Source organism: Protopterus annectens, chromosome 4.part1 (genome assembly GCF_019279795.1).
Source record: "Protopterus annectens isolate FY-2018-M chromosome 4.part1, PAN1.0, whole genome shotgun sequence".
In the NCBI taxonomy this organism is placed as follows: Eukaryota; Metazoa; Chordata; order Ceratodontiformes; family Protopteridae; genus Protopterus; species Protopterus annectens.
The window spans coordinates 389,874,543-389,899,620 of NC_056734.1; positions in this window are offsets into that span (position 1 = coordinate 389,874,543).

The following is a 25,078-nucleotide window of genomic DNA, read 5'->3' on the forward strand; positions in this document are numbered from 1 at the left end:
TTATTTCTCCAAGTGTGGAAGCATGCCCAGTATGACCTTCTGTATTGAATGTGTGAGTCCATTCCAGGTAGATTGTATGCCAGTGCAGACTTTTGTGTTCTACACCTACAGATAGCAAACTGTTTCTGCTGAATATCTGTAGATCGGTTGACAATATGGGGTCAAAATGGGCAAAGGATAGTGGGTTACTGTAGATAATTGTGTCTGTGCTGCTTCTGCTACATGATCCTGGTGTTAGCAGAGATATTCAGACATATGTACTGTTTTACACTGTGATGTTTTATGTCATCAAGTACTGTCAGGTATACATATTAGCTTGCAGTGATGTCCTGGGGAACATAGGGTGAATGCAGCTGTGTCCAGTATTGTGGGCAGCAGCCTACATATTCTTGTGCAAACATGCAATTCTGAAGGGGAAGCTGCAGACATTTGCTGCTGGGTCTGTGTAAATGGTTCAGCACCTTGGTACAGCGGTGGCTGAGGATCCCATGCTTGTACATCCAGTGACGTGACAGTATGGCCATATCCTGCTTTGGCCATACCTTACAGCTGTACAGATTCACTCAGGTTACCCAGAGGCAGGGGGTCATAATTCTGGACATTACCCCTTCACATTGTGGTTTACGAGCATGTTTGTAGCCACCCATTCTTGTGTTTGCAGCCAGGGATAGTATGTGAACACGGCTGAGTTTAGGACTTCACACACTCCATGCCGCCCATGCTCCTACCCCCCCTCTATTATTCTATCCTCTTCCATACATTATGCAAACATTATCTGATATGTTCCCTATAGTTATTACCTCATCCCAGCAATAATTTGGTGTTGGTCCACAGTTCATGCAGTAGGACATGGTGGACATGTTACTGAGATTTGTCCACATGGCCTTGAATTTGGGTTCTGTGGACTGTGTTATGTTGTTATTTGGGAGTCCATGACATAACATACATTGGCAGTTCTGGTGAGACACAGGCCTTTGGCAGAGGACTGTAGGCCATTTGGTAGTGATGCAGGCCAGCTGTAGCAGGCTGTTGCATTCTGTCACTCCTACAGTCCCTGACTGCAATACACTATATTCCCCTGGGGTGACAGGGTAGGTGTGCAAGGTGTTCATGCAATACTTTCTGTCATTATTGATCCAGTGGTGTGGATACTGGCAGGGTGCTGCTTATGGCTAGGGACACACCTGCATGGGACACCTGTTCTGCGTAGCTATTGCCATACAGAGGGGGGGGGGGGGGTCATATTGTACTCATTCCCAACAGCATGGATAAGACTAGGGAGGTACCTGTGGGTGGTAGTGGAGTGAGCTGGGTGCATGTGTACTATGGACACTACTTGCATCTGACTTACAGATATGCATGGGGCATTCCACTTATGCTGGCTTGTGCAGGGACATTAGCTGTTTCTCAATACTTCATACCTTTGACCTTTGTGGTCTGCCAGTGTTTGGCCAGACGACATTGGTATTCCCTACTACAAGCCCAAATAATGTGCTGCTAACCTGTATGTACAATTCCAAGGGTGTGTCCATTTGACAGTTACATATTATACACTGTCTGTCTGAGGTACTTACCCCTGTGTACTATTTGTATGTCTGGGCCCACATTCATGCCATGTCCATCTTTCAGATGGTGACACATATTAATTCCTAACATTTACTATAGCTTACTCCTGGAATGTGCTTTGCTGGGAAGCATTGTGTTTGGCACTGCAGTTGTGAGAGCTGGGCCCTGTCATCGGCAGTACTGGCCAGTGGCCACCAGGACAAACCTCACCATGCATACATACTGACCACTCTCACACAATATACAACACACACCAACCTAGCACACACAGCCCTACATATTGTACACATGCTACAATCTATCCTGCTATCTTGGCCAGCTCAGGTAATCTGTGCTCCACTGTTATTATACCTACACATACATGTTACTACATTTCTACATAGGATTGGGGGCCACACCTGACTGTTACTACATTTCTACATAGGATTGGGGGAGGGTCACACCTGACTGTTACTACATTTCTACATAGGATTGGGGGACACATCTGACTGTTACTACATTTCTACATAGGATTGTGGGGGGCACACCTGACTGTTACTACATTTCTACATAGGATTGGGGGGTGCACAGCTGACTGTTACTACATTTCTACATAGGATTGGGGAGGGGCACACCTGATGCTTGTACACATTTGCTATGACTGTGCTGGCATTTCAGGTACTCTATTTCATTCTGTATTCTAACCTATCATGCTGACTAGAGGCATATCAGTGTACTACAGGTCTTAGGTTTGATTGATCTATATTTCAGTTTCTGACTTCTTACCATTCAGAACTAACATCCCACTGCCTGACCTGTTGTAGTCTGTGTAGGTCTGTGGGGGGTGTTCTCCATAGCCATCAATCAGAGGCCTTAGTACAGCCTTTGTTTGTGTTTGTCTACACCTGTCCTGCTGGCTGACACTGTTGTTGGGTATGTGAGCCTCCCTGACTGGCATGTGTGTGTCCTATGGACACACATGTGGCTCAGCACATTTCCTGAAGTAAGTTTTGTCACCTTGTCTAGTACTGGTTACTATGGTGACACCAGTATTTGTTACAGATCTCATGCTGCCACTATAGGTGTCTACTATCTGCTGGCATCCCATTCAGCCACCCGATTCCCTTGCATGCTCACATCCATACCATAGATACAAGTAACCACACATACTACTCCATTCGGCAATTGGTAGGAAGAGTGACTTACCTTGTGGCTGTGCCATTATTGAGGATGGTGCTGGAGGGCTGACTATGTTGGATGCACATAGTACACTCCCTATACATGGTTAAGCACAGGTAGTATCATGTTTGGCATCCCTTTTACTGTATGTGCGAGTCAGAGAGAGGTGTCATTCCCCGGGTTCCTACCATGTCAGTGTATGTGCTATGCATTGCCTCTTTACCACAGCCTGGGCATACTGGGCACGCCTTCTTCTGCCTACTGGGGCAGGCTCAGTTTGTTCCTCCTCCAAGTCACTCTGTACCTGTGCAGGCTTTAACAATGGTGGGGGGCTGTGTGGCCCTTCCCCATGCTGTTCCTGCTGCAGCTGTTTCTGCAGGATCATATTTTGTAGCATGGCACATATGATGACAATTTGGGTACATGCAGCTGGTGATTACTGCAAGGCTCCACTGGATGTATCCAGGCATCAGAACTGTGACTTGAGCATCCCAAACACACGCTCTATTATGATTCTGGTCTGTGGATGTGCCTCATTATGGAGTTCTTATTTGGGTGTGTGTGCATTTCTGATAGGTGTCATCAGCCACGGCTCTAGTGTGTAACCAGTATCCCCCACTAGGTGGCCGTAGGGGATGTCCCCACTGGCAAATCTCTGGTACAGCTGAGTCAGATGCCAGATGTTGGAGTCATGATAACTTCCAGGGCAGCCAGCACACACATTAATTATAATGCATGGCACACAACCTGGCAGTTGATGGAGGGGAAGCCCTTGCGGTTGATGTAGACCCTACCCCACTCACTGGGAGGTGCTTTGATGCATATGTAGGTGCAGTCTATAGCATCCACTACCTCAGGGGATTCTGCTATTTGGTGGAAGAGATGCATATTGCTGGCCAACACCTCAGGGGTGTTGTGGAAATATATGTGCTCACCGGCATGTGCTGACATGCCACCCAGGAACTGGTGGAGTACCCTGGATGCTGATGCCTGTGAGATCCCCATGATATCCCCAGTTGGCCTTTGGGAGGTATCTGGGGCTAGTATTCTTAGGTTTGCACATACCTTGGTATCCACTGGGATGGGTTCCCCTCCGTTGGTTGTGTGTGTGAGGTGTGGCTGGCACAGCTCAACAATTTGCTGTAGGAGGTCCCTGTCCACCCTATAGCTCTCCACTATCAACAGCTCATGTAGCCCCTGGTAGGTTTTCCTGGGTCTGTACACTCTTCTCCTTCTTCTCACTGTGGGTTGGTCATCAGCATTCTCATCCTCACCACCCTCAGCTTCTTCCACATGTTGATTTATGAGAACTGTTGCTGCCCCTATCATTTTTTTGCTTTTGTTTGGTAAAATGTCCCCACTTGTGTACACTGGTGGTGTAGAGTTTGTGGGAAAAACCAGAGGGAAAGGTGTTTGCATAGTTTATAGTGGTGTGCTGGGCTGGGCTGGACTGCTGCCTGTGTAATTGGCTGATTCTGATACATTTCACCTGCCAGCTATGCTAGTTCTCCTTGATTAACTTCCTACTACTGTTTTCCCTTCCCATTGCCTTCCTGTTTAAGCCTGGGGGCGCGCTGAATAAACACAATGCTCAGATATGCACAGAGCTGCTGTTTCCTGGTTTACTTTTTTTTTCCCTTTAAAACACGGTGCGTGGTGTGCACACCTGTTTAGGCAATGTAAAGAGGGCTAGGCAGCCTCAGACACACCACCTTGCTTAGCTTTGCTAAGCTAAGGGCAAACCTGAGCCACAGGGCTCCAATAAGCTTACAGTATGCCTGACACACACCTCTATGATGTCGGCTAGTTCTTAGGCTTGCACCATGGTCTTCCTGCACCGACACGGTTGGGTGCAGGCTAGCCTTGACGGGGGATCTAGGATTCAGTATCATTCCCCTCATTTGCATGGGATTGCATGCAGATACCTAGTTACAAGTCCCACACTAAGCCTTCCCCCTTAGCAACCATTAACCACTGACCATGTTGTCTTCTTGAATGCTTATTTCAAGTTTTTTTAATTTTCAGCCCAATCCCGTTTGTGCGACGCTGCCCTAAGCTTAAACAACTGAAATCGGCTAAGAAAAAAATAAAGTTATTATTTATTTTTTTGCAACTGTTTTCCATGCTAATGGCCATATATTTGGCCATTGACATGGTTTCCACATAATATACACCTTTTATTGGAGCTGTCATGGCTCCATTTTGTAGTTTGCAGAAATGTACTCGGTTACTAACCAAGCACATTTCTTCAGACCACACTAGTCCTGCATGGCCGGCTGTCAGCTTTGTGGATCACAAATTCACCTCATTTGCATGGTTTTCACCTGCACATGGGGTAATTTGCATACAGGAGCTGGGTCCATGCAAGAATAGTCCAGGAGTGCTTGTGCATATCCCAGGAGCTTATTCCTGGATCGCACGGCGTCCATATTGCCTCCAGCAGCTCCTGCACTATTCCTGCATGCCGTGCAGAGCTTGCTAAATCCTGGGGTTTATTTTATGCAATGGACAAAGAAATAGAAACTATGTGTAGTTTATCTTCATTTTCTGATGGCTAGAGTATTACATATGAGTCAGGAGTAAGTAAGTTAAATCAACATTTTGTGCCACAAAGAAATAGTATTCATGAAATACCACACTTTCATACATATGATCATGCTAAGAGAACATCTGTGGAACATTTGTCAGATGATTATATGAGCTATCTGAACATTTTGAGTTTAACCAGACAAAAGATGACCACATTAGAGGCATGAGAAGCGGAATGAATGTAAATCTGGAAAATCCAGGAGAAGAAACCATTAACATAGTGGGCCAGTGAGTTGTGCTGCTGTGGTAAGAAGTGTAAGAAATGCAAAAAGTTGTAATATTTTGCTATCCTGTGTAAAGTTAAGCATATAAAAGAAGTAGCCACTGTGAATAAAACTGAAGAAAGTGTACAAAAAGCAATTTTTGGGTAGAGTGACTGCTGTGCCAAATATCGAGTCAGACTGGTAAGTCAAACTTCTAATAAATGGGAAAACAATAAGTTTAAAATAGATACAGGAGCTGATGCTGCACTAATATCACATGGTACTTACAGAAGGACCTTAAAGTATCTGCAATTACATAAAGTAGAAACTGAAACATGTAGTCCTACAAGTGAACCCACGTTTATAGGATGATTCCTTCCAAAGACTGAGTTAAAGGTAAACAAGTATGAATTTTTGATCTGTGTACTGGACAGTCCATAAGTGAATAATCATCTCATTTGAACTGGAGCATACAAATACTGCTGACTGTCAGAGTAAGTGAAATTAATATGGATGTATTCTGAGAAGTTATTCTACTTAACTCTCATCCAGTAACAATAAAGTTGGAGCCATATATTGTCCCAAATGTTAGAAGGATTAATATATCATAAAACCTTTAAGTTTTTGAAGGTGGACAAGCCTAGAATTCCTACAATGTTTGGGATCCCAAAAATTCATAAGGATGAAATAACCCCCCCCCCTTCGTCCTTTTGTTTCTTCTGAAGGGTCAAAAACACTGCCTCTTGCTAAGTATGTAGACTCGAAATTAAAAACAATATGGGTCAAAAGAAACAACATATTAAGGGACTCATGGGATTTTTTGAGAAGTTTAAAACATGATCTATGGAACGAGGACTTGAATTTTTTGACCATAGATGTGGTTGACCTGTTTTCCAGTATACCCCATGAACAAGGCCTAAGTTGGTTAGAGGAGGTAGTGTTCGAAGACAACACTTTAAGTCACAATGAATGTACCATAATCATGCAGTTGATTGACTTAGTACTAAGATACAATTTTATTTACTTTAAAGGTAAATACTTTCACCAGGTGAAAGGCGTAGTGATGGGGGCAGCTTGCGCCCCAACATATGCCAACCTGGTGTTAGTGAAGTGGGAGGAAAAAGTGGTCCTAGAGTAGAGTATAGCAAATGTTGGACCCTATACAAAAGATTCTTGGATGATATATGTATTTTATGGGTTGCACCTGTTGAACAAGTTTTATCTTTTATTATTTTTTTTAAATAAGAGTACTAACTTTTTGGAATTTACTTTTAAGTTAAGTCAGAACAACTTACAATATTTAGATATTGAAATCTATAAGAAGAATAGTACATTTCAGTCAAAAGTTTACAGGAAAAATACATATTCTAATTCCTACCTACATTACAGAAGTGCCCACCCTATGCATTACAAGAGAAATATAGTCAAGGGCCAATACATAAGATCATGTAGGATGACTTCAAATTACAATGATTTTATTAATGAAATGAAACTATTAAGACAAATGCTTAAAAGAAGAAGTTATCCTGACTGGTTCAATGATTTTATTAATGAAATGAAACTATTAAGACAAATGCTTAAAAGAAGAAGTTATCCTGACTGGTTACTAGATCAGACTAAGGAAGAAGTGCTCGAAGGTAGGAAAGAGAAATTTAAGCCTATTTTAGGAGTTGAGTTAACTGAGAATGCCATTGTTAGTGGAAAAACAGAGGAACATTTTAATAAAGCATTAGTTATAAAGTTCAATGCCAGTTTGAAAGTAGTGAGGGAAATTATTGAAAGAGAGTGGAATAGGTTCATGGCTTTTACTGACTTGGATAGGATTTCTAAGGATAACTTGAAGGCAGTGTATAAGAACTTTTGTAATGTAAAGAAATTGTTAGAAACAAATCAAGATGTTCAACACCCCAATGGAAAAACCAAAACCAAAAGGGGAACATTCAAATGTGGACATTGTTCCCAATGTGCATATGTTATTAACAAGGAAAGTGTTTTTCTAAACAGTAGAAATATAGTGTTGGAAGGAAAGGATTACAATAATTGTGATTCTAAAGGTTTGGTGTATTTGGCATTATGTCAGACATGTAACGCATTTTATGTGGGAAAAACAGAATGCAAACTTAAAAGGATTTATGAGCATATGTACGATTGAACATGAAAACACTTGACATTCTGCATCTTAAAGGAATTAAGTAATTAATCATTTTGTTTGCATTGTGATAAGATGATTAATTAAGAAACAATACTATAAAAATGGATATTGTATTCACCAGCCCACATCTGATGAAGTACAGAAACGAAAACGTATTGTAGACGTTAATGGAGTTTTTTATTTTTTACTGTGGTTTTGTTAATAAATTTTGTGAGTTTTCTAAGTGAGCTGTCCAAGAACTTTATTGCTTCACCTTCCAGGTTGCCTTTGCTTGTTTCATTGTGACTGTTTGGTGACCTTGTGGACTTCTTTGTCATCTGTCATACTATTGGTACTCCTAAAAGACTATCAATAAGCACTATCCCATGCATTACTGATCCTGCAGGAAAAACAATCCCTTTCACAAAACATCAGAAATACCTTGTGATTTTACTTAATGTCACTTTATCTTAACATCAGCATGTTGATTCAGTATTCTTCAAAGTTTCACTTCATCTCCAGGTAGCCTATAAATTCTCCAGCATATTGACTCCTGCAGCTTGCCAAGCTGTTGCTCTTAATGTTTTGATGCCAAGATTTGAATGTGGACTTCCTATTATAGCTTCTTTATCTAGTCATATTTCTGCACCTCAAACTATGGAAACAAGATATTGTATTTCATCTCTCCTTTCAGTTGTAATGAGTACCACTGCAATACAACTTCTGAAACAAATTGCTTCCTATTCCAGCTAGATCCTCCATCTTTTACTTACAAACTCCTCAGAGAAAGATATTACCATGCTTTTGCGCCCTCATATGCTATTATTTATATGGGACTTTTTGAAAAACTATTTATTTACCCTACTGAATTCTACAGAAAGAATGTTATTGTATATAAACGCTTTATTGATGATCTTTTTATGATTTGTAAGGGTGAAATTGCTGAATTTTTAGATTTTTTTGAGACCTTAAATATGAACAAACATGGATTAACCTTCTCTCATGAATTTAATAGGGAGAAAATTAATTTTCTGGATGTAACACTATATAACAATTTAGATCAAATTGGTTTTAGAACCTTTAGGAAGGATACTGCAGTAAATATGTTTTTGCATGCTAATAGTATGCACCCAGAACATCTGTTAAATTCTTTACCTGTGGGTGAATTTAAAAGAATATATGATCATACTAGTGATGAGAGGGAGAAAATCATTGAATTAAATGATGTTGAAACCAGATTAAGTGAGAGGGGGTATAAAAAAGATCTCTTACTTAATTATAAAAGGAGACAACTTGGGAAAAGAAATGAGGGTCCTTGGAAATGTGTTAAACCAAGATATACCATGGAAAAAATGGTGTCTTTAAAATATAATGAGAAAGAAGATGCTGCTGAGGAAAAATAATTTTTTTAGATTCATAGAAAAGTACTAAGCTAACTGCCCTTGCGAGCCATTTTAAGCCTAGCCAATTATCCCTTGTGAGACTCAAACCCTGCACCTTGTGTTTGTAAGGCAAACACTTTAACCATTAGGCCACCCTCCCAACTTTTTGTTACGAAATTTACCCCATTTTCAGAAAAATTAAGGAGAATAATGATGAGATATTGGTATTTAATTAAGGAGGATGAGCGAATAGGTCATTTATTCCCAGAATATATTACTTTCTCGTATAAAAGGGGAAAGAATATTAAAGAATTGTTAAATTATAATTTTATGAAAGGGAATGAAACTAATAATTTGAATTTGGGTACATACCAATGTGGACACTGTAGTTTGTGTGATAGGGTGATGAATGTAAAGAAGATTAATGGTATTTCTATTAATCCTAAATTTTATTTCAACTGTAGGTCAGTGGGTGTAGTTTATGCTTTATGTTGCTCTTGTAGAGACATTTGGTATATTGGGCAAACAAAAAGAATGGTTAGAATTCGTGTTTTAGAACACTTAAGAGATATTAGAAATTGTTGTGAAGTAAGTCCTGTGGCGCAGAATTTCCTTGAAAAACATGGGGGTTCTCCTGGCAGCTTAAAATGTTGTGTCTTGGGTAAACCTTTTTCCATAGGAGGGAGTAATTATTCTCAAAAATTATTGGAATTAGAGACAAAAATGATTTTGAAATTTAAGACGCTAAAGCCCTTTGGGCTGAACTTGGAACTGGCTATTTAATTTAATTTAATGTCATTTAATGTAATATAATATAATATACCTTATATAAGTTAATATAATTAATTAATATATTCATATAATTTTTTAGTAATGTGAATAAATGTGTTTATTTAATAGAATGTTTAATGAATTGAAGCAAAATATATATATATATATATATATATATATATATATATATATATATATAATGTGTAAGATAGATTAAGAAAATGTTAAAACCTAATATTAAAATAGGGAAGAAATGTTTATTGAATAATTGAATGAATTGATTGAATTGTTTGTGAATTGTTTGTGATTGGTTTATGAGATGTATATAAAAGTGGATCGCATTGTTAATAAAAGAAAACTAAGGAATATATTGGTAAAGTGCTTGGACTTGTGTTTTGTTTCGAAAATTCATTCTGTGAAGCTGTGGATGTGTTTGGTATTGAAAGATATTACCCTCGTCTGCCTCGTTTATTAGCCCTACTCCTATTAGGCTTCCATTTGCAATAGTTTCCTTTGAAAAATCATACTTCAAGTTGGGTCTTGCATCTTGGTTCTTCCCCAGTATAAGCTGAAATTAAAGGATGACTTGAATAAGGAATCAAAATGCACTTCTTTCAAAGAAAATGAATAATTAGTATCCCTGCTAGAGAAAGCTATGCACAATATAGATCTGACATTTACTTTTAATGCATCATACATTACTGTTGCTTATTGTTTTCTATTTTTTTTTTCTATTTTTGTGTTTTTGCTGTTGCTACTTTTAGTCTTGCTCTTTTCTATATATTGTGAGTTGTTACACATGTTTTTTGTTGTTTACTGTATACTGTGTTGTCTCATGGTTTGGGCACAGGCTGGAAAGGGTCTCATACCAGTTCCTTAACCTGGTAAACAAACTTAAATAAGTAAATAATGGTACAGAGTGCCAGCACAGAAACAAATACAGGTAATACATTGCCGATCAAATGACATCTCAATAATGCACCCCCCAACACCTTGCACCTGAGGAGCTGCCCTTTTACCCCACCCTAGCTACTTCTCTGATGCATTTTGTATGCAACTTAAGCTGCTTCGAAGCTTTGAAATCCTGAGTCTAGTACATCTACTAAACACCACAGTTTGGAGTGTGGTACCATAAGTCAAAGGCATAACAAGTAACAATCTGAATTGTGTATTTAACTTGGTGAATGAGGTCATAAAAAGAGGAGGTTTCAGAAATGTAACACTTGTCTTCTCAAATAAGCATATAGATAAATCCTTGTTAAGCTTGTTTTCTGGAAAAAAAAAACACGGGAAGCTGAAAAATGGAGTATTTAGTTTTCTGGGGAATTGAATTTATTTCTGTTTTATGAGGTCTGCTTGCACCATACATACATTAACAAGTCTCTCCTTGCACTTTACTAAAAAAAAAATTGCACTTTATTTTGCTTTTGCCTCTTCTTAAAAGTACTCAATTGTATTCATTCTGCTCCATTTATTACTGCTTGGTAGTAGCCTGATTAAATTGTAACTGTTACTTCTAAGCCTTTTGGTTTAAGCACTTGGGCTCCAGACCAGTTGTTTTACATTAGGAAAGTTTGTGGTCTGCACTGTTGTGGCAAGACAGGTAGCTTATATCCTTCTAAGTTGTGAACTGCTGATTGAAAACTCGGTGTCTGTTATTTTAAAAATGTATTAGTTTTGTTTAAAGCCCATTGGGCTTCAGGCCAGTTATTTTTCATTAAAAAGGTTTGTGGTCTGCACTCTTGTGAGAGGAGAGGGTAGATTCTGCCCTTCTGAGCTGGGAATTTCTGGTTAAATGCTTATTGTGCCTGCTTATTTGAACTGTTTCTTTCTGAAATTGGTGAGCCTTGGTTGCTGTAGCATAGACTGGATTCAGGCATCCTGAATCTAGTTTTGTTTGTGTAACTTGAGCACTAATCCAGGCCACCTCTTTTGAAGAAGGTTCCCCTGCACCCTAGTAGAAAGGAGTGTGCAATTAGAACCTGTCTGATTGAAGACTGCTGGGACATGGCTCAGTTTTGAGCTTTTTTACTGGTTAACTGGGTAATTTGTTTAAATCAGTTTGCTCATTTTCTATTGTTATTTAAAAACATTGCATTTTATTCATCTGCTTTTGGTGTATTTGTGTTTCTTCCTACTTTATTACTTTATTTTGCTTTTGCTGCTTGTTCTTAAAAGTACTTAATAGCATTTATTCTGCTGCATTTATTACTGCTTGTTAGCAGCCAGTTTAAATTGTAACTATTATTCTAAGCCTTTGGTTGAAGCACTTGGGCTTCAGACCAGTTGTTTTACATTAAGAAGGTTTGTGGTCTATACTGTTGTGGCAGGACAGGTAGCTTACATCCTTCTAGGTTGGGAGTTGCTGGTTGAAGGCTTAGTGTCTGTTATTCTAAAAATGTATTAGTTCTGGTTTAAGCACTTTGGCTTTGGGCCAGTTATTTTACATTAAGAAGGTGTGGTCTGCACTCTTGTGGGAGGAGAGGATAGATTCTGCTCTTCTGAACTGGGAATTTCTGGTTAAAGGCTTATTGTGCCTGCTTATTTTAACTGCTTCTTTCTGAAATTGGTACACCTTGTTTGCTGTAGCATTGACTAAATTCAGACCTGCTGAATCTAGCTTTGTTTGTATAACTTGAGCAATAATCCAGACCATCTTTTTTTGGAGAAAGTGTGCAGTTAGAACTTGGCTGATCGAAGACTGCTGGAACGGGGCTCAGTTTTTAGCTTTTTATTGGTTAATTGGTTAATTTCTTCAAATCAATTTACTCATTTGCTACTGTTATATTTTAAAAAAAAAAAAAATATATATATATATATGTCTATATATATGTGTATATATATATATATATATATATATATATATATATATATATATATATATATATATATATATATACACTTTATGCATCGCTGCTTAGCTAGGGTTAAACTATTCCCGGCACCATAAAGTCTGCTCTTCAGATTTTCCCTTAAAACTAGCCATTTTTTTTAGTTTTAGCAATAAAATCTGTATCTTTTAGCTCAGCACTTGTTCAGAACTCATTGTAAGCACTAAATAAGCTACAAATTACTACACCACTCAACTTTCCTCACTTGTCTAGAGGAAAACAGTTTTTAGTACATAATAAATAAGCACCTATCCAGGTATGTCTTAAGGGTCATCTCCTAGTGCTTTTTCCTGTGTACCTGATGAATCTGGGCATCTTGGGGCAATGCCTCATGTACACAGCCAACTCTCTCCTCCTACCACCCAACACTACAACCTGTGAGAGATGCAGTTATATAGCCAAACTGGAAGCAAAGCTCTCTTCACCCAAGACTGGACTAGACAGTCAAGAGGAGAAGGTAAACACTTGCACCACACCACACTCATCACATGGTCCCTCAAAACCTACACCACCAAAACACACATAGAAACACAAAACACACACCTACATTCACCGAGGCTCTTAATAAAAATCTGCTCAAACAGAGACCTCCAAAGCAGAAACGCAAGCAACCTCCACCCCCCCCAACACAACCCAAATGATACATAGCCCACAAACTCAGTGTGCCACTCAACCACAGCCCATAAGGCATAACAACATACCCAACACTCTAGTCATAGGTGACTCTATAGTCAGGCACACTGATGTTCCACTCACCAGGCTAAACAAGGAGAAAGTTACTGTCAGCTGCCTGACAGGTGCCAGGATCCGCCACATAATGCACACACTCAGGTCACTCCACAACAAGTACAAATATGACTATCATTGTCCATGTTGGTGTGAATGACCTGAGATGTACCTGCCTGGACTACATGAAAAGAGACATGGAGGAGCTCTCCGATCTTGTAGCCCAGGCAGGTATGACCCAAGCCCTGAGTAGCATCCTGCTATCACCCAGAATTATACCACAGTACAAGGACAAAATGATTGACTTCAACAATTGGCTAAGCTCTGGTATCATTCTAAGGGGATCCAGTATCTTTCTGCCTGGGATGACATGATCGATAGACCACGATGCTTTGCCAGAGATGGTCTACACCTGTTGCCCTTGGGATTCTGGATATTGGCTAAGGCTCTTGCCACCCCTATAGTGCCTTTTTTAGGCAAGGTTCATATGACAAATTCACCACCTTAACAGGTACAAGCAAGCAAAATCTGAGGGTAATGCTACTCAATGCTAGAAGTCTGAACCTCAAAATGCATTCACTCAAGGCACTCCTTAAAATGGAGAACATAAACATCTGTGCAGTGACAGAGCCCTGGCTCAAGGCTCCAGAGAGCACCCCTGCATTACCAGGCTATAATTCATACCACACCTTTCGGCCACCGGGTCTATATTAGAACATCGAAGTTTCAAAACTTCGAATGTTCTAATATCGAACCCTATTCAGCAAAAGCTGAAAATATCGAAGCAACAGAAAACAGACTTTTTTCCGAGAGAAAGAATTTGGCTGTCCATTTCTGTTGCTTTGTTACTTTCAGTCCTGTGGTGGAAAGTTACAGGTCGGGTTCATGTAAGTGTGCGATTGAGTGCGGGTTAGGTTTGTTAGGGTAGGGTGCGGGTTAGGTATGTGTGCGAGTGTGTGGACATGAGGGTTGGGGCAGGTTAGGTGAGTTAGGGTTAAGTGGGTTGGGTATGTGTGCGATTGTGTGGACTTGAGGGTTAAGGCAGGTTAGGTGAGTTAGGGTTAGGGCGCAGGTTAGGTAAGTGTGCGATTGTGTGGAAGTGAGGGTTAGGGCGAGGTAGGTGAGTTAGGGTTATGGCGTGGGTGAGGTGAGTGTCCGATAGTGATGGACCTTAGGGTTAGGGTTTGTGTTAAGGTAAGTGGATAGTGGTGTATGTATAGTTTAGTGTAGGGTTAGGTGTAATATTTTAGGTGTATGTGTGTGGATTGCTGTTTGTTTGGTGTGCTTGTGTTGTGTGTATGTGTTTTGGAACAGCAATTTTTTTCCCTAGGAAAAAATTTGTTGTTCTGTGCGTTCGTTGTTTTCAGCTTTCACTGAATAGGGTTCGATATTAGAACATTCAAAGTTTTGAAACTTCGATATTCTAATATAGACCCTCGGCCACCTAACCTGGACCGAAACACTAAAGGTGGAGGCATGTCCATATTCATTAAGGATATCAACACCTCCAGGCTAGTTGCTCAGCATAATGCATCCGAGATTATGCAAGTACAATTAACTCTGGGCAAGACTGCAATCCAAATTGTAATGTGCTACAGATACCCTACCATGCCACAGGATTCCCACTCCTCATTTCTTGATACACTAGAAAATATTAGGGTACAACCAAACACCCTAATAATGGGCAATTTCAACTACCCCACCATTAGCTGGGAAAACTACTCATGTACCAACTATTTTGCTCAACGTTTTCTGGAATTCATAAATTCCAGTGCCTTGGATCAACTTATCCACACCCTCACCAGGGGCAGCAATATCCTAGACCTGGTCATTACCAACATGGGAGTCTGGTGTTCCACACCAGAGGTCAATTCCTCCTTGGTCAGATCCGACCACAAGCTAATCACCCTAGACATCCACATCCCAACCCCACCCCCTATTAGGGGAAACCACCTTAAAAAATTTCTCCAAAGCCAACTTCACGCTTCTTAAGATAGAAATGGAAAACTTCTCGACCCCCATGCAGACGGACAATAGAGATACAACTGCTGAATCCTACATAAATGCACTTTATAAGCACTTACATGAGTGCATGGATCGTGCTATCCCTAACAGAGCCAATATGCTATCCTCCAAAATAAGGAAGCCAATCTGGTGGTCCCCCTGCCATAAACAAACTCTACAACAGAAGAAAGAAACTGTTGCAAAAAAGAGTAAAATCCCATGACTGGAGGAATGCCCTGGTCAACCTCAGCAAGAAGCTGAGATCCCTCATAAAATCCTCCAAAGCTAGTTACGAAAACAAAATCGCCACTGATTCTAAAGATAACCACAAAGCATTCTATAGCTATGTCAAGAATCTCAATGGCAACACTCAGATCTGCTCTGAGTTACAGCACAATGGCACTAAATATACAGAACCAACTGATATTGCCAACATCCTGGAAGATAGGTTCAGTGCTAACTTTACCCCGCTCTCACCCCCTAAAGGGCCCATCTCTATACTGGAAGAATGCAAATTTCCTGTAATCATGGCTGCACAGGTAAAAAACACACTTTCCAAAACCAAGAACACAGCATCCATGGGACCCGACAACATCCCAGGCTGCATTCTACATGAACTGCAGAATGAACTGGCACCCCACCTAAGCACCATGTTCAGTCATAGCCTCACCTCAGGCTTTGTGCCCACTGAATGGCATACAGTGATGGTTATCCCACTCTACAAAGGGGGAGCCACAACGGACCCCGGGAAATATGGCCCCATTAGCCTTAAGAGCCTGGTCTGCAAGGTCATGAAACGTATCATCATGGATCTTATACACTAAGACAATGGTAATCTCCAAACTCTGGACCCCACCCAGTTTGGGTTTGTAAAAAGAAGATCATGTCTCCTAAACCTGATAGACTTTTTGAAGCAGTCACCAAAGCTGTAGACGAGGGTAAGGTGGTTTCACACAGTGTATCTAGATCTCGCCAAGGCTTTTAACACCATCCCCCACTCTGAAATTATAGATAAACTCACGAAACTAGGTATAAATCCCTATGTCACAAGATAGGTTGCCAACTGGCTCACTGACAGAACCTAAACTGTGAAAGTAGCAGATTCCAAATCCGACTTCAGAAAAGTGACAAGTGGAGTACCACAGGGTTCAGTCCTGGGTCCTCTCCTCTTTGGTATCTACTTTTCTGAAGTACATGCTAACTAAGATGGTCTTTGGCTAATGAAGTTCGCAGATGACTGCAAACTAGGAGCCATAATCGAAACTCCTAACGATGTGGACATCCTACAAAAGGGCCTCATGGAGACCGATTCCTGGTATCAAAGCCATGGCCTGAAGCTCATTGCTAAAAAGTGCATTGTCATCCCCTTTGGTAAAAACTCTGTACCCATGAGCTACCACATAGGTGGTAGTCTACTTAACATCGAAGGTATGATAAGAGACCTTAGGACACAGGTGGATAGTAGTCACTCCTTTGATAATCACATCACCACAGTAGTCAGAAAATCCTTCTACATGGCACACCTCATCACAAAAGGTTTCTCATCCAGGAAAAAAATAGGTCATTGTTCCCCTCTACTCATCACTCATTAGATCCATTATAGAGTACAATGCCTCTTTTGGTATGTACCTCACAAGACATCTACAATAACTGGAAAGGCCGCAGAAATACCTCACAAAGAGGATTACTGGCCTCAAACAGATGCCCTACGCAGACTGTCTCAAAAAACTCCAGCTTTACTCCATTGCATATCACCTACTCAGAGGTTATCTCTGCCTAACATACAAAGCTATGTCAAACCCAGAGCTGTTGGACATGCTCCACCTAAAGAAATACCAATCCCTCCGAGCTGCACGGTCTAGGGATCTAAACCTTGTCACTACAATAAACAGAACATGCTGGATCCTATCCCAGAGACTTCCCATATTCTGGAACAAACTACCTATCTATATCAAACAAAGCTCCTCATTAGTACCCTTCAAGAAAAATCTTGATGACTGGATGGGAAATAGGAAATTCACCCCAGGGATCACCTCTGTGGCTCTGCTTGACAGGGGCACAGGAAAATAATTATCTTGGGTGGCAAAAGCCAGGGTACCTTTTTGGCTAGGCTTATATAGGCCCTAGGGCCAATAGCCTAGTACCTACCTATGAACCTATAACAAAATCTGCATTTCTGGCTTAACCTGGTATAAATATTTGACTCTTAACAGATACAATTTTTACAAAGCTGATCAGATGTCTTTCAAGTGTTCTAATACACATAATAGCCATAGCATTTTGTATCCAGGCCTTATATTTTTTTTGCATTCCAAAATGAGAGTTTTTCACAGTATGACCTTCCTTTCTGAACAGTATATCTGTTTATAATATGTGTATCATAAGATTAAAAATCATGGAAGCCATACAGACACATTTTATCTGGCAAATATAGCCTTAAAGTTTTCCAAATATTTAGTATTTCACAAAGAATTTATAGTTTACTCATCCCTTTAGTGGACAGCATGACACTTGTCATATCTGACATGCATGCCAAATGGGTTTTTAAATTGTCAAGATGTACCATACAGGCAAGTGCTAAATGACACTACAGGGAAGCAAAATGACCTTAGTTCTGGCAGAAGTTTATTTTGTTTTATACTACCACTTTCTTCTTTAATGATATTTTATGTACACACACGCGCGTGTGTGTGTGTGTGTGTGTGTGTGTGTGTGTGTGTGTGTGTGTGTTTATATATCTCTATATGTATCTGTTGACTTGCAGCATTTTTTTATAAATGACAACTTTTATTAATAATTTAAATATACTAGATCAAGATTATTACTTCCTGCCAAATAAAATCTGAAAAATACTACAGCACAGGCTCTTGACTGTGAGTGTATGTGTTCTGCAAATAATTACGAGACATTTCCATGCTCATATTACATTATATAATTGTGGTAAATGCAGCTGTCCTTTAGTTCTCTGGGTTGACAGCTCTGTACTATTGCACTATGTATTGCAGTGTTGATGTATTGAATCATTGCTAATGTTTTTGCACATCCCTGAAGCTTTCAGATCATCTGGTCCCTTTGGCTACATTTCTGAGTCCTCAAATGACCTTCACACATATACTTCAGCAACTGTGCTGCCAAGATTAGCTTGTTTCAAAAAAGCATAGCTGGGAGTCTTTCTTCAGAATATCCTTTATGATAAGAAGACACATTCACTTAGTCTGTGTGTCACATTTGCTTTATGAAGAGCAAATGGCAAGTGTTATCAACATGCAAAGAAAAAAAATTGACTTCATTTGAGTAGTCACCAGCTGTCTGCATTTATGCGATCTGCTAATATGCTGTGCTGGATCTGTGAGTATAAAACTCAGTAATTTTGGACAGTTCACTTCACTCCTTTTCCCATTGGGATGCTATCTAGTTTTTGCATACCCCAATGTTATTAGATGAAAAGGGCTGGAAGAATGTCAGAATGTTCTCTGCCACAAGATTTCTACACTGCTTTGATGATTGATTTTAATAAGCTGCCCCCTGCTTCTTTAGTCTGCCATTGCATCTTTATATAGCTGCTCTGTCCCAGAATGTTCTTTATGGGGAAATGAAGTGCACAGACTTTGGTCACTGAGAAAATAAGTTCTCGTGGAAGACCACAACTATTTTGAAATGTTAATGTGTATAATAACATCTAGGAGATGTTAAATCCGATGTTTACCTCCTGTGTAGAATATGATCTGTGGTTTGAAGATGGTAAAGCATAACAGTGGGAAAGCAGGAAACCAAAATCTGTTTTTCCATTGTTGGAATCTGCCAGAATTTGGTAAAGGAAAACACTTGTCTTTTGGATATAAATTAAGTGTTTTCTCTTTCACCAGCATATGGAGACTTTGAAGTAGAAAATAATTATGCATAAAATGTAGAAATAACATTTCATCACTTAAGAACTACAAAAACATTTAGCTGTTTTTTCCCATTCCCCGGTGATAGCAGTCAGTGCAACAAAACTTTATTTTTTTTCTTTCACTTTCTTGTTGTTTGCTGTTTTTACTGTGGTGGCACTATTATTCCATAAACAGTTTGGATAACTTTTCTTTTCCTCAGTATTAGGATGTCAAATAGATCTTTTTTTTTTTCTTTTTTTTTTTTTTTCACCTTGTGTTTCCAGGCCTGCCAAACCAATGACAGGGTGGTAGGTGAAGCTATGCTATGCACTGGGCTAATTGATTTTATCACTTCACCATATACTTCTGTCAATTTGACAGCTTCCTGCTGCTCATTATCTGCTGAACACACACTGTAATTACTTTTTACAGCTGCACTAAGTGATTGCATTTGCATTGGTGGCATGACCTTCAGAGTTCTAGACAAAGCTATTTATAATTACCCCTGTCATAGGGCACACATTTTATGCTATTGTAAGAACCACATCAGTTCACTAAAAACAATACATGGCTTAAAGCAGTGCAATGTCTAGGATATGTTGAATCACAGCCAAGAATCTGCCATACAGAGTGATCATAGTTCGACTCTAAACTCAAACTATACCTTATAGCCAATAAATAAAGCATCCATAGCCATATCTCCTGCCCACTCATGTGACTATCCAACTGCTTCCTCTTCTAGCAATAATGGAAATAAAGTAAAGATCAATTCTTATTTTAGTGAGCACCATACAGAAATAAAAAGCAACAGCATTAAGGAGTTTCTAGTTCATTAATAGTGTAACATCAGTCAAGAAAGGAAGTGAGAAAGGATACATTTTTAATATGACAGTAACACTAAGGAATACTAAATACTCTTAAAAATCAAAACACTTAATATATGTAATCCTGATATATGAGGCACTTCACTCATGGAGACATCTGATTGAACCTAACTTGTATGTAGTCCCTATGAATTAAGCCAAACACGTCTTTTACGAGACTTTAATCTCCCCATTAACTGGTAGACTTATACATCCTCTAACATGCATGCTCAGAAATTTCTGGACTTCATCAATACAAACTCTTTAGACCAATTAGTTTGCAACTAAACCAGGAGAGATAAAATCCTGGATTTTGCCCTTACCAATGTGGGATATCTTTGCTTCCCACCAATTGTAACTTTCTTCCTGGTCAAATCAGACCACAAAGTAGTCACATTTACTTTAAGTCTGAAGCAAGAAGCATCTTCTAATGCCTGAATATTCATAAACTATGCCAAGGCTAATCTACTAAAACTGAGTGAGGACTTGGCTAATGTCAAAAGCCCCATCTATCTTGATGACCTCATTGCTTGCAGAAAATTCTTTACTGGCAAATTCAGTGCACACATGAATAGCTCCATAGATGAATCTGTTCCCCTCAGAAGTAAATATGATGCCCAATTTAAAAATAAACCCCTATGGCAGAATACTAATATAAACTGGTTCCATAACAAAAGAAAAAATGTTGCATGTAAAAACAAATTTAATTCTTAGTATGCCAATAATGCTCTAGTTAAACTTAACAAGGAACTCTAGACCATGATCAAATCAACCAAAGTCAAATATGAGGTCAAAATATCCACCCAGGTAAAAAATAACTACAGTGCCTACTTTAACTATGATAGAAATCTCAGAAACAATGCCCCGCATTGTGCAGATCTAAACTACATCACATACTTGGAACTAGAGGAAAAGCCAGTCTAATAGTGGACAAATTTAGTTAGAAAGTTACCCCCCCCACTATATTTCCAGATCACATAATTCCATCTACACCCCTCAAGCTCTCAAGAAGAGGTCCTTAATGTGCTATCCAAGGCCAAGAACACTACTTCTATGGATCCAACATACCAGGCTGTCTACTGGTCAGCTTGAAGCATGACTTGTTAGATCTCCTACAGCAGTTATCCAGTATCAGCCTCCATATAGGCTTCTTGCCAGTGAAATAGAGAACAGCAACAGTTATCCCCTTGCAGAAAGGTGGGGAATCAATGGACCTGGGGTTATTATAGACCCACAAACCTGACAATGGAAAGGATCATTATATAATTAATAAATAAAGACACAGTAACCTACAGACTCTCAACCCAAGCCAGTCCAAATTCATCAAGGGTAAATCCTGCCTACTTAGCCTGGCTGACTTCTTCAAGAAAATTATTGATGCAAAGGATGAGGGTAAATCAGTATACATCATGTATCTAGACCTTGAAATGACATTCAACACTCTCCCACACTCAGGTATCATAGATAAACTCTCCCAGCTAAATGTAAATCTCTACGTAACTCATTATATAGTAATTTGGCTCAAAAATAAAATCAAGGAAATTAGGGTGGGCAGCTCTACCTCCCCAAAAACACCTGTCAGTGGTGGTGCACCCCAGGATTCCGTTCTTGGACCACTCCTCCTTAGCATTTACTTCTTTGGGATCAAAACAAATGTTAAAGGTTTATGGCTGACCAAGTTTGCAGATGGTTGTAAACTTGGTTCCATAATAAACTCCCCAGATGACAAGAAAATCCTCTAGGTGGGTCTTTTCCAAATAGTTGTTGTCTAAACCATGGACTAAAACTAAATGACAAGAAATGTATAAATGTGTCCTTCAGCAAAGATGACATTCCTTGTAACTATCACATTGACAACACACCCCTGAAAGTTGACCCCCATAGTCATGGATCTGGGAACCTATGTTGACAATGAACTGTCCATTGATCACTATGTACTCAGTATTGTAAGAAATCCTTTTTCATTGCATAGCTTATATCTAAAGATTTGGTGTTCAGGTCCAGGGATGTAATAATTTCACTTAAATTGGCTCTTATCTGAATGATCATTGAATATAATGTCCAATTTGGAATTTACCTGTTTAAACACCTGTCACAACCGGAATTACCACAACATTTCCTCACTAACAAAAACCAGGGAATGTGTGTTTGAGCTGTTGTGCTGGTTGTCTGAGTCTAAACAACATAATGTTTTTCTATCGAAGTGACCATGAAGCTGGTACATATTTCTATGTATATATTTCTCTCTCTCTCTCTCTATATATATATATATAAGATAGAGGTGTTTTGGAGGGTTTCTACTCACACAGGGGGTGCAGGGGGCTTGCCTCCTGTAAGAAAAGCCTAAAGTGTTATTCACTGGCATTGGCTTTCATTGATTTGTTTTTGCCATTGGACAAATAGAGAACAACAAATAATCATTACTCAAAAAATCTACGACCTAAATAATAAAAACTATCTAGACTGTCTCAAAACCTTGGCCCTTTTCTTGGTATCATACAGGTTGCTAAGAGGCATCCTTTATCTCATGTATAGATCCTCAACAACCCTACCCAGTCAGACCAATTACACATTCACAAGTCCAGTGGTAGCATGAACACCCATTCAAGGGATCTCAGTTTCTTTTGCAACATAAATAGATCAGGTTGGAGGGTTAGGTATATATCACAGAGAATATGTCTTTTATGGAACCATCTTCCACTCCACATAAAATAAAATACTCTAGTCAAGTGTAATTTTGATGAGTATATGGGTAACTGTCATTTCAACCCTAGTTTGACAACAATATTAGTCATGTATGGGGCAACAGCTAAATGCCTCAACATATCCTTATTCTGTCTGTCTCTGTGTTATTTTTATGCAAAATATAAGGTCCAAAATTTACCATGGGAATGTAAGGCTAGGCTTCTTAAGATCCTCACAGAAGAATAGCCTAGTATGTACATATAAAGATGAACAGCCAGTTTATTTCACATTTAATATCTTTCTGTAATTAGTTACCCATCTCTCAAAGTAGTTATGATTTTCTGAACATAACAGGGTATGGGGGTATGATCCTAACTTAACCTATAAATACTAAAGTTTCTATTGCTAGCAGTGTTTTATTGAAATGCACTGCATGCAGTTTAATTCTATGTCTGTCTCATTTTTGTTCCAATTAGCTGGAATAAGCCTCCCCTCATATAATGGATGTATAGGCATCTCCACTCCACTGATTTGTTCTATGCCCCATGTCATGTTACTGGTAAAAAGTATATATAGCTGGTTGTATAAACTTCAATGTTTATTGCACAATAATAAAGCATGAGGACATGAAAAAGTAGATGAATCTCTCCATTTTTTACTGTTACATCTGTAATGCATTGAAAATAATCTGGGACCACTGTTATCCTAAACATGGTCAGCTCATGCAAAAGTACTGAAGTGTTAATACCATCTGTACTTTGCTAGGAGATAGAATATTAGCACATACTATCCCAAATAACATGAGTCATCAAGGTGATATATAGTCCATTGTATTTGTTTTTGGGATTTGAACTTTTCTTCCATGTTAATTTGTATACTTCTTGCATCAAGAATTTTAGACATGATATTTTACTGGAATACCTTGTGGGGAATTTTTTTATGTTTGGCAGAGTTTGTGATGATAGGAAGTACTGCCAGCCAAGCCAGGTGAAAAATCCCAGTGGATGTATGACTTGTGCCAGCACAGCTAGCTAGAATTTTGTAAATAATTATATGCCATTTGTATATTAAAGTGATTTGTACAGATGCTTGTGATCAAAATGTATTTGTGAGGTTTGCTTTTTAAATGCATCATAGTCCACCTTGCTGGATTGAAAAGAAATGTACATATATTATTGTAACTGAATTAAATGTGTATATTTTAATAGAAGACACTGGGGCAGCAAAGGTTAACTAGCTAGATTACTTTAAGAAAAAAAGGGAAATGTAAATGAGCTGTTAAACCATTAAAATGTCACCCCACAATGCTGAATAGGAACAGAGTTGGTGGTTCTGGAGAAGCCTTTGTTCATTAGCTCATTAAAAAGAGGGGAAGCCCCAGGTACTGCCATAAACATTTAAGATGTGTATTGTAGCCGTCTATGCTAAATTCCTGTCTCATCGTTAAGGGGGGTTATTGTGAGAACCTAGACTCAGGTGACCAGATGATGTCATTCTGCAAGCCATCTTGGATATTATATTTTAAAGGAAGTAATCTCTGAGGATGGAGTAATCTGTTTTGGGGAACTTGACTAGAAAGACTGCTCACATATTCATTGTGCCTTGCTCTACCAAGTAGTTATTACAGAATAGTAATTCTTCTAGATTCAGTCAGGAATATAGTGAACCTTAGTTTATATATTGTTTTTCTTTATTTGTCTGAGTCTATCCATCAATATTCTGTGATCTGAACTCTGTGGTTTACTGTGAAGATATATTCATGTGCTTTTATTATGTATTGTTAAATATATTTAAAGCTTTTTATTGCGGCTGATCCATGTAGAAAGTATTTAACCTTTGAGAGTGCTTATATTTATTTGTTGCCATTGTGTGGGCCACTCCAAAAGGCCTAGCCATCTTGGTCAACTAATATCATTTGTATTAGTATTAATATTACACAGTATAATTGGACACCCTTTGTTAAGGGCCTTAGAGTAACTGATTGTAGAGTGTTTGGTGGCAGTGATATCAACTTTATACTCTGGGCAGAAGGGGGCACAGCAGGTAAATCTGTACCAGCCTTTCCCAGGTGTTTGTGTGTGTGTGTGTGTGTGTGTGTGTGTGTGTGTGTGTGTGTGTGTGTGTGTGTGTAAAATCAAATCTCAAAGTGTATGTCAGCTACTTGGAGCAGGGACACAAAGCACTGAGCTTACAGAGAGGTCACTGGAGGTCTTGGCTTGCACATTTGGCTGAAGACC